The following is a 16,798-nucleotide window of genomic DNA, read 5'->3' as shown; positions in this document are numbered from 1 at the left end:
AACGTGTGGCAGAAGCTATGGTCGATATATTCAGCCGCGTAGGGATACCAAGAGAGCTGTTATCTGATCAAGGATCACAGTTCACTTCAGACCTAATGAAAGAAGTCAGTCGATTATTATCTTTAAAGAGGATCACAACTTCCCCTTACCACCCAATCTGTAATGGATTAGTAGAGAAATTTAATGGTACTCTGAAACAAATGTTGAAGAGAATGTGTGCAGAAAAACCAAAGGATTGGGACAAATACATCAATGCGTTGCTTTTTGCTTATCGAGAAGTACCTCAAGAGAGTTTAGGCTTTGCACCATTTGAACTTTTGTATGGCCACACAGTTCGAGGTCCTATGCAGATACTCAAAGAACTGTGGACGGAAGAAATTCCGGATGATGACGTCAAGACTACCTACCAGTATGTCATAGACTTAAGAGAGAAATTAGAGGAAACATGCAAAATTGCCCACGAACAGCTAGAGAAGGCGCAACAGAAACAGAGAAAATACTACAACAAGAAGACAAAAGTTAGGAAAATGAAAGTAGGAGACAAAGTCTTAATACTTCTTCCTACAGAAGCAAACAAACTACTTATGCAATGGAAGGGTCCATTTGACATAGTTGAAAGATTAGGAGACATGGATTACAGAGTCAATATTGATGGAAAGATTAAGACAATCCATGCAAACTTACTCAAACAGTACATCGAAAGAGAAGATGAATGCTGTGGTGCATTTTCAGCATGTGGTGTGTCATTGATAGACTTTGATGGTGACGATGACGAAACAGATGACAACAAAGAACATATTCTTCTACCACCTGCCGTACAAACAGAAACTTACAATGATGTCAATATTTCAGAAAATGCCACATCAGATCAACGTAATGCATTACAGAAATTATGCAAGTCGTTTGCAGATGTTCTTACTGATTTACCTGGAGTCACAAATTTGGTGGAACACAGAATAGAATTGATGACAAATGGACCTGTGCGAATTAAACAGTATCCACTTCCTTTTCATACGGAAAATACCATTAAAGAAGAAGTCGAAAAAATGCTTCAATTGAAAGTTATTGAACCTTCTTCGTCTCCATATTGCGCGCCAATAGTGATTGCCCGAAAGAAAGACGGAACAAATAGATTCTGCGTGGACTTTCGGAAGCTGAACAACATTACAGTGTTCGATTCAGAACCTATGCCAAATCCTGAGAGCATTTTCGCAAAGATGTCTGGAAAGGAGTTTGTATCAAAAATTGACCTCAGTAAAGGATACTGGCAAGTGCCCATGGATCACCAAAGCAAACATCTCACAGCATTTTCTACACCATGTGGACTATTCCAATTCACAACTATGCCGTTTGGGCTAGTGAATGCACCAGCGACATTTAACAGGCTGATGAGAAAATTGTTGCATGGTATGAACGAGGTTGACAACTTCATAGATGATATACTGATTTCGACTGATACATGGGAAGATCATCTGGAGGTGCTGACAGAATTGTTTGTTCGCTTACAAAACGCTGGATTGACCGCCAGACCATCGAAGTGTTTCTTTGCATTCTCCGAACTAGAATGTCTCGGACATATCATCGGTCAGCAGAGACTACGACCTGAGGAGGATAAGATTGAATCATTGAAGAATGCACCTATCCCTGAAACAAAGATACAAGTTCGATCTTTTTTGGGACTAGCGGGGTTTTATAGGAAGTTTATCCCAAACTTTTCAGTGATCGCAATTCCTTTAACAAATCTGACGAAGAAAGGTCAGCCAAACAAAGTAAAATGGACAGAAAGTACTCAGCAAGCATTCGATACTTTGAAGGATTTGTTATGTAAGAGACCTATCCTTAAACTGCCAGATTTTGATCGCACATTTATCTTACGCACAGATGCTTCAGAAGATGGAATTGGAGCCGTACTCCTTCAGCTGGAAAATGATGAGAAACTTCCTGTGGCATATGCGAGCAGAAAATTGCAAGATAGGGAACGATCCTATGCAGTTATCGAAAAGGAGTGTCTTGCAGTTGTATGGGGAGTACAGAAATTTCACCAATATTTATACGGTCAGGAGTTTTCATTAGAAACCGACCATCAACCACTTACGTACCTTGACAAGTCAAAGACTGAGAATTCTCGTTTGATGAGATGGGCATTACTTCTCCAGCAATATCGTTTCCGAATTGTAACAATCAAGGGCAGCGACAATGTCGGAGCAGATTACTTGAGCCGTCAGTAGTGAGTATAGACATTTCAGAGGTACGTATTAGGTACGTTTTTTAAATACGTTCAGAATATCTTCTTAACTTGTGTCTTGAATATATGTGATTGTTTTATTGAGAAAAATTGTAGACAATTTTCTTGAAAAAGGGGGGAGGTATGTAACAATCATATATATCAGGTTAGCTTTACGGCCCTGTATTTTAAACCCGGCTGGGTATTACCCACAATTCTCAGGTGTGACGTAGGAGAATTGAGCCATTATTCTGAGGTGTGCTGTCGTGTTGCGAGAGGGGCGCACGATTTTTTCTACTTGCAAGGCTATGCATACAGCTGCATGAATTACTGCATAACACGGGCACGGAAAACAGACCGTGGTGAGTACTGTACAGTGCATTCGATATGTTTTCTCGTTATTTTTGCATATAAAGTAAAACTTTGTCGTTTAACTTATTTCTAAATATAGCTTGGCTAGCATTCACAAAACTTACCTGTGTTGTTCACTCAGGTGTGACAGTGGAGAGAAAGTTTAAATACCCCATTCTTATTTCTATCGATAACGTTAAACACCTTTTGTATTTGTATTTTTCGTCTCCTTGTAAACGTATTTTTCTACTGTGGAGATATTTTTTGTGTAAAATGAATTAAATATGTTGGGCGGAAGTGAGTTCCCGGAAGTGGAATCCATATTGGTTTAAACTTTGTTTACATGTTACCATGCATATGTATTTTAATCATTATAGACAGCTATAAGATATTATATACTATAGTAATATAATAATGTTGCCTATGGTTGTTGCCTACATGGATTTATATACTGTACGTTTTGATACAGTTGATTTATTAGTGTTGACTTTGTAGCGTTGTGACAGTGGTCGATGAGCATGATGACGATGTAGCACACGTTTGGATCCATAGGACTGTTTCACTACCATGCCACACCACAACCAGTTCTAGGATTACAGCCCCAGAAATTGTGATGAGGGTGGACATGTGATTGTGTATATTGAACCGTCAGCGTAGACGTTCGTATATCGATGGTTGAGATAAGTGAAACCCTATAGCGATAGGACTAGTGGACAAGAAGTGTTCTTGTGAACGTTTGGCAACATACAGAATAGAATATAATATACAATATAATTGTGTTTGAAAACTGAACATTATGATTAAGATCATTTAGCTGTCTATTACTTAGTATTTATATTAGTAATTGTCAAGAAGGGAATTTAATTTTTTGGGGTTTAGATTTAAGCATTTAGTTTTTTTGAACGAGAGTGAGTATGTGAGTGAGGGTGAAAGTGGGTGAGAATTTGTAAATATTTCTATTGATTTATTTTCTTGTAAATAAATTCATTAATTGAAACTGTCTTGAGTGTTATTTGGAGATCGCCTGGCTCAACCACGTTACATTATGAAACAGGAAGTACTTCATTTATCTTTTTACGCTGTTTATGCACTTGACTTTAAGACAACAACAGAGAAAAAATTGCTATCATAGAAAGATCTGTACAATTGTATGACTGATATTCGTCAAGAGAACAACACTGCAATGGCAAATAACTCAGAAATGGTGAAGCTGTTTGGAATACTGATTCAGACTTTATTACTTCTGTCAATAAATGAATATGTGATGAGTGAGGATATAGGAAATGTGTTTAAAGACTCGGCGTTAAACTTAATGAAAACCGGGCTGGAGCAATTTAGTCAGGGTATTGAAAAGATGATCCTGAAAAGGTTTGATGGAGACAATACAATAGTAGAAACAAAGCTTCAGGATATGATAGAGACAATCAAAAAGGATATTGTCGATGAGCAAAAGGAATTTATTAAAAATTTGAGTAGTCAATCTTCAGCCAAAGATGAGAAAATGATTGAACAACTTTCCATTATTCAAACTGAGCAACGACTCCTAAGACAGGAAATAGTATTCATTAGATCCAGTTTTTCTGGTAACGCTAATACGAAAACCAGTGGTCGTATGGAGACAACAGACTACAAGGCGTCTGCATTGAAAGCCAATAAAAGTAACGGACAAAATATAAGTGATCTGCAAAATTCAGTTTACACCCTCTCTACAGAGTACAGCAAGGAGAAGTTAAAGCGCGAAACTTTAACAGATTTACTTATATTTTACAATGAAAGTTTCCCTACAATGCAAGCTGAGCAGCGGCTGCTTAAACAGGAATTAGTGTCCATTACAACCAATTTGACTGAAACAATTGATGAAAAATTTAGTTATCTAGTTTCAACTATTCATACTGGACATCAAAATTTAAGCCAGAAAATCGTAACCGTTACAGCCAATTTGTCCAGCATAGATGATATTCAATTGAACCAAAAGATAAGCAATTTGAACAAAGCATTTGATGGGCTATCTGATCAGTTACAAAACGAACAGGCTGCCATGCTCTCTGTGATTGACTCCGTTGTCCTTAGAGTCAACAAAACACTGTCTGTATGTTCAAGGAAAATAGGGGAGAACATTGACAATGTAGAAACAAATGTAATAAAAGTGATTCAAGATGAACTAGAAAATTTTGCACTCGTTCTTGGAAATAATAGTGAGAAAAGTGAGAAAGCTCTTGGCAATTTAAGAAATTCGACTTTGTTTGTGGTCGAGCAGTTTTCTACAGGAGAAGCTATAAATATTCTTCGGAGTGTGGAAAGATTGGCCAGTCTCTTCTTAAGGTGCATGACATACTGGGTTTTGATTGTGCGGAAAATTTTGAAAAACACCCATATACCAGAGGGAGAAACGGGGTGTACAATATCATAGGATTATCATATAAACCTACGTCCGTATACTGTGATATGACCACTGACTATGGAAGATGGACAGTAAGCTCTCTCTCTTTCTCTCTCAAACACCCTCCTCTCCCAAACACACACTCCATAATATAATTATAATAATAATATTAATAATAGTAACAATAGTATTTTCAAGGAAGAGTTGATGGTTTATCCTTTCACATCTCCTTATTAGGACTAACTAATTAGTATCAGATTTTTGTCGCACACAAATAAACTTTTTAAAAATGTTCTAAATATAGAACTTGTAGTTCAACAAAGAAGAGTGAATAGATCGGTGTTTCTTATTTGTATACATATCTCCCACTCTCTCTCTCTCTTTTTTTCTCTCTCTCTCTCATTTGAACTCTGATATACATTAACATTCACGCATGGAAACATATCATTAATTAACATTGATTTACTGTATGGTAAGCTCAAAACCATTCGGTAAATACATGGTACATGAGGTAGTTACATGTAAAACATATTAACAACATTATTTAATAAATAAGGTCATAGGAATATATACGTGCTAAAAGGAAAATATTCAGATTGGTATAGATGTATATAAACAAATACATACCTTATATACAGTTCTGAGTTTTAAAATAATGTGCCAGTCTATATTGGGTAGCGACGATTTTTAGCCCAAAATATAAAAAAAATCACTTTTGAGCATTTTAGGAAATTCTTTGCATGACACATTTTTTAAAAATGTTTTCATTGATTGTTAATGAACATGGTCTTCCTAAGATAGTACAAGCTCATATTTTGGTTTCCAAATATAAAATAAACAATATCATTAATTTTTGCACGATTTAAAAATATCTTTAATTTTTTCGTTGAAATAGGATCTAAAGGGGGTTTTGTGATATACCCCCTCCCCTGAAAAATTCAAATTTCTTAAATTTACATAGTCAAATAACCAAATTTATTTTCCTCATTAATTTGCATTATTGTAAAGAGATTCTTTATCTAGTAGTTAATTATATCGGGTATGAATTATCGTAGGCACATTTTGATATCATAACCTGGTTTTGTAGTCCATTTCCCATAAGATTCGACGTACCAGGGCCCCCTTTTGTCATAATTGTGCATTACCTTACAAATATAGAAATACAAATTAAGAATGACGCACGTACAGATGTCAAACTTGCATCAAACGGATTATGAATCAACAATCAACAATCGAAACCCGAGAAACCTTACAAATGACGATTTAGAAATGGTTAAATACTAAGACTCAATAACAGAGTTAAAAATTTACATTTCTCCATTTACATTAAATGAATAACCCATTTAGGAAACACAAGTTCATAATTACGTAGATAGAATATTGAACCCTCTGGCTATCCATATTGTTGAACTCACATATTTTTGAAAGAGCTCCCTCTCAATATGTAACAGGTAATTCAACGGAGAATAAATGGATCAGTTGACTTTTACCGAAACTGGACGGAATACAAGAACGGATTTGGAAATGCTGATCACGAGTATTGGATTGGTATTAATTTTTCTTCATCTCAATCAAATTTATATTCTCTCTCTCTCTCTTTCTCTCTCTCTCTCTCTCTCTCTCTCTTTCTCTCTCTCTCTCTCTCTCTCTCTCTCTTTCTCTCTCTCTCTCTCTCTCTCTCTCCAGATTTTTATCAAATAATTTACGTAATAAAATTATTATCAAGGTAGATTACATTTTTTAAAAATAGCATTATCTATAGCAGGACAGATATAAACGAAAAATGTTAGTCAAAGAGGTGGTTATATCAAACATTATCAAATGTATTAAAACTGTGCACTCGCAATTATATATGTTTTAGAATGCAACAGGTTGGGTCGAGCATGAATGTGATTGAAAATATCCCATTGTCATCTGACGCAACCTTTTTAACTTAAAGTGACAATACGGTGCATCTTAATGAAAAACCTACTTGCGAAAAAAAATCCTATACGGTTCGATATTTTAGGTATTAGATGATATGCTGCTTTAGAATTAATTTATTGAATCTCAATGAGAGCATGTATATTTATATGCAACATTTATGTGAACAATTAAGGAATTATACAATATTTCATACGATAATTTTTGTGCTTGAAGTTTATGTATTCTTTGTTCTTATAAAAATAAATACGTAAGAAAATCACTAACGGTTGGTAATCGGGGGTCCTTTTTAGTTGTCAGACTGGAATCGAAGGCATCTTGTTGAACACGCTGGCCCTTGCAAACTATAAATCATGTTCAAGATAACTTATTTTAACTTAAAGGGATATATCAATGCAATGAAACTGTTATATTATAAATTTGTTTTGCTAGATATACAAATAAAGGCTTCATTAGATTGAACTATGACCAAATACAGAAATTGAGTAGATTTGCAAAAACAAAATAAAAACATTTACATATTGAATAAAGATAAATAGATTAAGATCAGAGGGAATGAAAAAAGAACATGATACATTGACATGGTTTTTACAGGAAATTACATGCTACATAGATTGACATCACTAAAGCCCCAGGAACTGCGAGTTGATATGGAAAGATTCAACGGAGAAAAGGCATATGCTGTCTACTCTCCGTTTTCTGTCGGAAATGAGACTAGTAAATATAAATTGGAGGTGCAGGGGTACAGTGGGCATGCGGGTAATTATACTGTGCAGTGACGATAATATTGTGCAATTATAAGAGCTGTATTTTTCCTTTTTGAGAATTTTATTTGTAACCAACACACGTAATGATTATGATTAAGCTCTTAAATGAATTAATTTCATTAAATACTAGTAATATGCGTAATTTTAATTGGTCTTGTTTTCAGCACTGTCAATAGTTTGTTAAATCATAGGTTTCACTGTGACTAAGCATCAGGCTGCCCAAATAGTTTGGTTTAATGCCATTAAGCGTTTTGCATATAAACGTTTATCGCTTAAAAAGCGAAAGATCTATATTCCAGCCAGGAACCATTTCTTGTCGTATGGTTGTTACATGTATAACAACAAGAGTCTGGATAAGACTTGGATGCGAACTTTAGTAGTCGCGAAGCAATTAATCAGTCAACTGCGAAATAAAGTCGCCGCGATTATGATTACGCGGATTCGCAAGTCGTGAATCATCGTATCAAACCAGACGCGAAGCGGAGTCACGTGTATTACAAACACTCTCTTAAGCTAATGACGTGGTACACAATATGTAACTTTTACTTGTTAGTGTGTTTTAAAAGTGTTTATTTAGAATAAATTGTGTTCAGTTACTGTAATGGTTTTGTTTGATTGTTTTTAACTTTGTGGAAGGATAATAAATTTAATTTCATAGAGGATCTTAATCAAAGTGCAAGACGAAGATCATTACATCAAACTGGACCCTATACGTTACTTCTGATCTGATGATCTAAACCTGGCAACTCCACGTAATCCGACCCTGGTCAAGTTACCTTTTAATAATATAACTAGCACTTAAATGCATGTACGTTATCTTATTTGATATGTAAATCACAAAGCATTTATTTCCTTGATTACTTAAATTAAAAAAATCCATACAGACCAAGAAGTCCCTTGTTAGACCTTTAATACACATAGGTGTTATTCAAAATGAAATAATTAATTTAAATTTTGGTCATTAAAGAAGTGTTCGGTAACTAAAAAACTAGCTTTTTCATAATTTTAGTTCTTAATTTTTTCCCATGCCATGATAATATTACGGCGGCGTGGAAGGACCAGATGAAAAATAAATCTTATTTGTTCGGATGAATTAGTTATTTGTTTATATGAGGAGTAATTTAAATGATGTATATGGAGGGGGGTGTCTGTGATCAAGCCGCCCCTTCCTTTAAAACATAAATGATATATACACATAAGTGTTATATTTATTGATATTTATACAATATCTGACATATTTTGCTGTCATGCTTAATTCTCAAAATCTATCACAACTTCTTTTTTTATGTTATTTGGGTTTATATTTTAATATAAAGTAATATCATTATTACAGAACTTAGGCAGAAACAGTACAAGTACATTTATTAAGATCAATTCTCTCTAAATATCAAAAGTCAGTGGTCACGCATAGTCACCGATTTTCTTCATGTTTCGCATTTTCATACCAATTGTTATATAAAGATGCAAGACAACCTTCGACGCTTGCTATGGAGACCGGTTGTCATGGTACATGTAACAAGGGCAAAAGTTTGAAAAATGACCGTTTCAAGCTATTTTGGAGAAATATACAGTAATTGCAGCAGTTTCAGTTACACAGAATAAAATAATTAGGTACAAAATACTGCGTATTTATTATGTTATAGAAAATTATTCATGGGCAAGTTAATTCAAACATAAACAGTTTTAAATTTATAAAATTAACCGGTTGTTTTCTTTTGGCAACAAAGATAATATATGTGAAAATTGAAATATGTTGCTTTGGTAACAACAATTAAAATCTCAAAAATCTGCATATTTGAGGTACCTTTGAACAATTTCTCCTCATATTTGTAACGTAATACTTCAAAATAAATTGATTAAAATGACGAAACATGTTCTTAACTTTTATGTAATATCAGTTGCAACTGCATTTTAGCAAAATAAATGGCTGTTTCCTTGACGTTTCGAACAATTAAGAATTTCTGAATTATTTGTTAAACTTTACATGTTTCCTTAGCAATTGCAATTTAACTATGTTCAATAATGCTTGAATATATTTCATCTAAAAGTATGGATTGTTTACTACAAATACCAACAAAGAATGGTTGTAAATTTCATTTAAAACAAGTATTTTCGTTTTACAGAATCACTTTGATTATCTTTATTTTTACCTTGTAACTATAGCAACAAGTGTCAGCTTTTTATTTGACGTGTATATTTCAAATACAGATAAACATCTATAAGTTTGGTTAAAAGATAACTTCTATGGTATTCATAAAATACAAAATAATTACGTTTTAAAAATAGTTTTCGGTTTCCCTGGAAACATTCTTTAGATGTTGGTTTGCCCTCCAATATTTTTCTTTTATCATGTAATTAATTCAAATTTATGTTATTTAGCTATTTATTACATCAACATATGTATCATTGTTTGCAATATAAAGATGATTGGTGACTATGAATGCCTGGACTCCTGTATAATTTCGATTTTAACATAGAATTGATCTTAAAACTAAAATGATGATTGTTGAGCAAATTGAGGACAATGAAAAGTTATCGTTTTGTATCATTAAAGGGTGCGACTGCAACGCTTAAGGCCACATCCAACAAACTGCGTCCCCACGGCGTGTTCACGGCGTTGTAAGATTCATGGAATCGCCGTAGGATCGCAAGGAAAATTCAGAATAAAATGAAGTTTTATTTGAAAATTTTATAAGTAGAGATATCACGGTGTCCTGACGGCTACCGAGGCATTCTTATGGAGCTCCCACGGCTTGTAACTGCGTTTCCATGGAGTTCTACATGGTGATTAAATGCGCTCTCGCTGAGTCTCCGCCGAGAACTCATGACGTGCTTGGAGTTTTTATCGCGCGTCAATGGCGTGCTCTGCGGGCTGACTGCGTGCACAAGACGTTCCTTACTTCTTGGTAGGTTGATATTACATGTAATTTGTACAATTGTTTGGGGAACAAACAAGAATATACAACTAGTAAATAAATGATTAAAAATAGTTTTGATTTAATGGAAAGGCACATTGTAATTGATACATAACTACTTCTAAACAATTTGTGAAGAACTAGGATAAAACTCTTAGTAGTCAGGTCTAAAAAAAAGATTCGCTATTAGTTGTTAGAAAACATAGAAAAGATTTGAAAACATTAAAACCTAATGGCATGAGTTCCATCTAGTACTTCCATAGATTGGTCTTGGAAAATTAACAAATGCTACATTTTACATTGTCATCTGCATCCAGTTTGATAATTATTACATCGTTTGCAATTGTACAACAGTCATTGTTCGAGTGTTCGTGGTCTTGATGACAACGCACTTGAAACGCCGTGGGAGTGCGGTATAAACGCAGAAGAAACGTCACGAGAGCGCGATGAACGTAGCAACAGCTCTTTGGGGTCGCTGTGTGAACGCAGTCAAAAGAGAAACAACGCTGTAGATGCGCAATGAGGGCACGATAGAGACGCAGTGAGATCCTGAAGGACTCCATGAGGTCTCCTTGCAAGCGCAATTGACCTATCACTGCGTCTACACTGGGATTAGCTGCGTTCCTTGGGCGCGAAGACGGAGCTCTTGCGTCGCTGTAAGAGATCTTACAGCGCTGTCACGGTGACCTCATTACGCTTTTACGGCGTGTTTATCAGAACGCCGAGCCACGGCGCGTACTTTGTGCATGTTCAAAGTGCGCGCCGTCGCATAGCGTTCTTAAATGTTCAAGGCGATCCCACCGCGACGGACGAAGATGCCGTTGCGTTGTTACGGCGCTATAAGAGAGTCTACTGCGTTTACCATGGCGTTTTATATTATTTAAGGACGCAGCGGGATCGCCGTGAGGGCGTAGCTCCAGTGTGACAGGGGTTTTAATGATCATATAATTGTGTATCATAAGCAGTTGAGGGTGTCGATATTTGCTTGTTTTAATTGCAACGCTGAATGCGATTTACATCATTAAGCAGCGTTGTATCATTAATGGTTGTCACTAATCTGAAACTTGTGTGAATCATCTTCAGGTAGGGTAGATTCAAGTTTGTTCAAATCATGACACCCGGTGGTAGTGTGGGGCCAAATTTTACACACACACACACACACACACACACACACACACACACACACACACACACACACACACACACACACACACACACACACACACACACACACACACACACACACACACACACACACACGAACTCACGCACGCAAATATATTTCATTGAATATATTGTTTATTCTAGGAACCTGCTAGTAGGTTTCTTTTCTATGGTAACTATACGCTACGCCGGAATGGTAACTATACGCTACACCGGAACTAAGGTTCCCACTTTTTATCGACTTGCAAAATTGTGATAGATTTAAGAGAACTGAATCTAAGTCCGGCAGCAAAATGTTAGATATTGTATAACTATTAATGACTAGTACATGTATGCATTTAAGTGTATTTAAATTTATTGTTTGAAGAAAAAAAGACAATCCAGGAAAGTTGTGCCCCCCCCCCTCCCTGCTGTACATACCAAAACACATATTAAAGAAAACAATTGGTGTGCAAATATTTATTCCTTGATTTTAATTAATGTTGCACTATTTGTTTGAATTAATATTGATGTTATAAATCTATGTCTCTTCTACAACCACTACCAGCTCGCTTGGGATTCCATTTGCGTGCGTTTCAGTCAACGCTGGTGCGCTGTCCTCGCTATATTCCTAGTCTGCATGTGTTCTAAATTGTATGTGCATGTATCAGGCACTTATGAAACTGAGTGCCAAAATTATCCGATATCTTTAAAAGCAAATACTTCTTTTTGATAAATTAAAAAACAAAGTCTTCAAAGTTATAACTTATCGTGAAAATTCAACAATTCTTTAAAGCTGTAAATTTCAATTCTTTATTGATCATTAAGGGTCCTCAAAGGGGTTGCAGTAATATTGTATAATAAACGTTCATAATGTACAATTAACACATCCAAAAGATATAAACATTAGCACTCATGTACATCTATATGCGTAATACATGTATGTATATTTACATATACATGTATTTAACGCCCATAATACATACAAATTTAATGATTTATTACATGATGAGAAATTTATCATTGACTCAGAAATACAAACTGATCTTGGGGCAATGTCCATTAAATGCATTTTATGTGAAGGAAAAGCTTAGGTCTCCACAACTACCAGGTTTAATTTCACACTCGTGCAAATTCCGTTTTTCAAGACTTATTCTTTTTTAAAGCTAATTGGTAAATAGTAATTGTCAACTAGGAAAGAAATATATTAGTTACAGATTTAAGATGTCAAAAACAAAAGAGAGTTTTTCCCGATATAGCAATCAATCAAAGCATTTTATGTTCTGTTTAGAGATGATCAAGCTTGTTGGAAGTACATGTATTTGCATTTTTAAAAATAATTTCATTCTTTCACCAACAGATGTGGGCCTTTATCTTATTCCTGGTTTCCGTGGAAATAATCAGATGAAAATCATGAACTCCCTCTGGACTCCCAGGGCCCCATCCACACCAAATATGAAGGCCCAGATATGGGAATCAGAGTGTTAGCCAGCCCCTTGAAAAATATCCCATTATAATTGTATAATACGAAATTTCCTCATTTCGCCAGGCTAGCCAAGCCTGTTATTGGCCGTGTAAACCCAATTCCTTTTGCGGGTCGACTGGACTGTCCCGGGGCCCCATCCTTACCAAATATGAAGGCCCAGATGTGGGATACAGGGTGTTAGCCAGGACCCTTGAAAGATATCCCATTATAATTGTATTATACAAAATGTCCTATTTTCGCCAGGCTATCTAAGCCGCTTACTGGTCGTGTAAACCCAATTTCTTTTGAGGGTTGACTGGGCTGTCCCGGGGCCCCAGCCTCACCAAATATTAAGGCCAAGATGTGGGATACAGGATGTTAGCCAGCCCCTTGAAAGATATTCCATTATAACTGTAGTATGTCATATTTTTGCCAGGCTAGCTTAGTCTCTTACTGGTCGTGTACACCCAATTCCTTTTGAGGGTCGACTGGGCTGTCCCGGGGCCCCATCCTCAACAAATATGAAGGGCCAAATATGGGATACAGGATGTTAGCCAGCCCCTTTAAAGAAATCCCATTATAACTGTATTATACGAAATGTCGCATTTTTCGCCAGGCTAGCTATGCCTCTTACTGGTCGTGTAAACCCAGTTTCTTTTGAGGATCGACTGGGCTGTCCCGGGGCCCCATCCTTACTAAATATGAAGGCCGAGATATGGGATACAGGGTGTTAGCCAGCCCCTTGAAAGAAATCCCATTATAATTGTACATGTATTATACAAAATGTCCTATTTTCGCCAGGCTAGCTTAGCCTCTTACTGGTCGTGTAAACCCAATTCCTTTGGAGGGTCGACTGGACTCTCCCGGGGCCCAATCCTCAACAAATATGAAGGGCCAAATATTGGATACAGGATGTTAGCCAGCCCCTTTAAAGAAATCCCATTATAACTGTATTATACGAAATGTCGCATTTTCCGCCAGGCTAGCTTAGCCTCTAACTGGTCGTGTAAACACAATTCCTTTTGAGGGTCGACTGGGCTGTCCCGGGGCCTCATCATAACTAAATATAAAGGCCCAAATATGGGATACAGGGTGTTAGCCAGCCCCTTGAAAGAAATCCCATTAAAACTGTATTTTACGAAATGTCGCATTTTTCGCCAGGCTAGCTAAGCTTCTTACTGGTCGTGTAAACCCAAATCCTTTTGAGGGTCGACTGGGCTGTCCTGGGGCCCCATCCTCACCAAATATGAAGGCCCAGATATAGGATACAGGGTGTTAGCCAGCCCCTTGAAAGATGTCCCATTATAATTGTATTATATGAAATGTCCTATTTTTGCCAGGCTAGCTATGCCTCTAACTGGTCGTGTTCATTATGTCAATGTTCAGGTGAGGTCAATACAATAAAACTGTTTTTTCAATTAAAAATGAAATTTTGAATTTACGTTTATTAGCATGTTTACGGTAATTTGAATAGCGAACCTACCAGAGAATTTTATTCGCTATTCGAATAGTGAATAGCAAAAAGCGAATAGAACTCCAACTTCTGAATGCCTGGCCATAATGGGTTGCAAAATGTTAACCTAAAAATTCCTCTTAAACAGCGCATTTAAGGGTGACGTTTACTCAGAATGAAAAAAAATTCCACTGATGATAATAAAAAACCAACTTGTGTGTGTCATAGACCTTACATGGTAGTGTTATTCTTCACTTTCAAAAAAGTAGGTCAATGACCTACTTTTTGAGTTAATGGCCATTGAATATTTTTTGAAAATTTAAGAAAAATCCATTAAAATTGTACTCTATGGTTAAGATTTTCTTAATTTTGAAAATAATTCAAATTGCTTAACTCTTTAACAAATGAAATACAGTTTATGGATGGTAGTGACATTAAATGGATACAAAACATTAAGTTTTCATTCACAATTTTATAGATATTCCAGTCCGAATTTCCTCTATCAGTTTTCAAATTACTACCCATTTTTGATTCAATATAACAAAAAACTGAATGATGATAATGTTAAAACATTTATAGTATTAAGCTAAGTATATTGACCTTTTTCTGCTGGCATAAAATGTATATGAGGTCAATGATCAAAATTTCGAGATATGGTGTCTTTTATCATTTTTAAGCATTTTTCAATATTTTTGTAGTGTGTGCCATACAATTATCTAAACGAAAAAGCAAGATAAAACGAACAGAAAATATGCAAAATATGTTGACTAACAGATAAAATTTTTACTTTAAATATTAAAGTACTACCAAAAATATTTCAGTGGAAAATAAAATCTAAAAAATTTAGCCCGAATTTCCTGTTTTTCTAAAAATCAAGATTTGTCAGAGCCTAATTCCATAATTTAGTAAACATATCGATTTTTATGTCAATAATAATTCATTTCATAAATGATTTTTGTATCTAAAACAAGTTTTACTCATGAAATTGAACTTTTTAACAATCCGGATTTGGGAACTCAAAGCCTGAGTAAACAACATCCTTAAATGATTTATAGGAGAATATATACATTGTTTCATATAAATGCAAAACCAGAATATTGATCATTTTTGGTATGAATTTTCATTTTTTTTTAATGCTATTCATCAAATATTAGCTGATTCATTGTTTCTTCAATCATTCAGAATGTTTCAAAAATTGTTTTAGGACAATATTATAATATAAGGTAAATGTACAAACATTATACTATTTATGAATACTGTTGTATTATCAGGATTATGTACAACCACTGTGATTGTAGGGGATAGCCTGGATCACAGCAACAACATGAAGTTCTCTACCCTGGACCAGGATAACGACAGGTGGGGTAATAACTGTGCCACCTACAGGAGATCGGCATGCTGGTTCAATGTCTGTACCTTCACCAACTCTAATGGACAGTACACCGACTCTGAGAAAACTGGTAGTAAATACATTACATGGTGGCACTGGAAAAACTCGGGCATTTCTCTGAAATCAATACAGATGATGATTCGTCCTCGAGCTTGACACCGAAATGTAACTTTATCCTCATTATGTTGCCAAATGTAGCAGTTTTCTCTCTCTGTGTATTTACTTTATTTACCTGCATGTTTTTGTTTGTCAATAGACAATCCGACATTTTTGCACCATTATGTAAATATTTAAACTACTGTTTATTATTTATAAATATATGTATTTGAAACAAATTATATTTTGCTTTGATTTATAATCATTAACGGACAGTACACCGACTCTGAGAAAACTGATCATGGACATATTGTATGGTACTTCTGGAAAATCTCGTGGATATCAGTTGATGATTCGTCCTGGATCCTGACATCTAGGTTTTACTTTTATATCATAATAAAGCCAAGAACAAGTCTCTTTGTATTGATACGATCATTGTGATAGATCTATCCTCATCTTAAACATCGGTTTTGTTACATCATTATGTAAACTCCCAAGCGTTAATTATAGACGCATTTATTGATTGCGATGAGTTCAAATAGATTTATAATTATGATTGCAAAACAATGTGTAAATCTGGTATTAAGCCCTGTATATATTACATATACCCAAGTAATCAAATTATTCTTTCTGACATGTGGTGATAACGAATATTTTATTGTGCTTATTGTTTTGTGGAGTAGTGCTCTTC

At 35.4% G+C, this 16,798-nt stretch overlaps 1 pseudogene; it reads left to right on the top strand.

Moving 5' to 3' along the window:
- The first annotated feature begins 3,697 nt into the window (after nt 1-3,697).
- Nucleotides 3,698-16,346, top strand: LOC128190757 (angiopoietin-4-like; annotated as a pseudogene).
- Nucleotides 16,347-16,798: the final 452 nt, after the last annotated feature.

This window comes from Crassostrea angulata, chromosome 6, assembly GCF_025612915.1.
Source record: "Crassostrea angulata isolate pt1a10 chromosome 6, ASM2561291v2, whole genome shotgun sequence".
NCBI lineage: Eukaryota > Metazoa > Mollusca > Bivalvia > Ostreida > Ostreidae > Magallana > Magallana angulata.
This window is presented reverse-complemented; position numbering and strand designations above follow the sequence as displayed.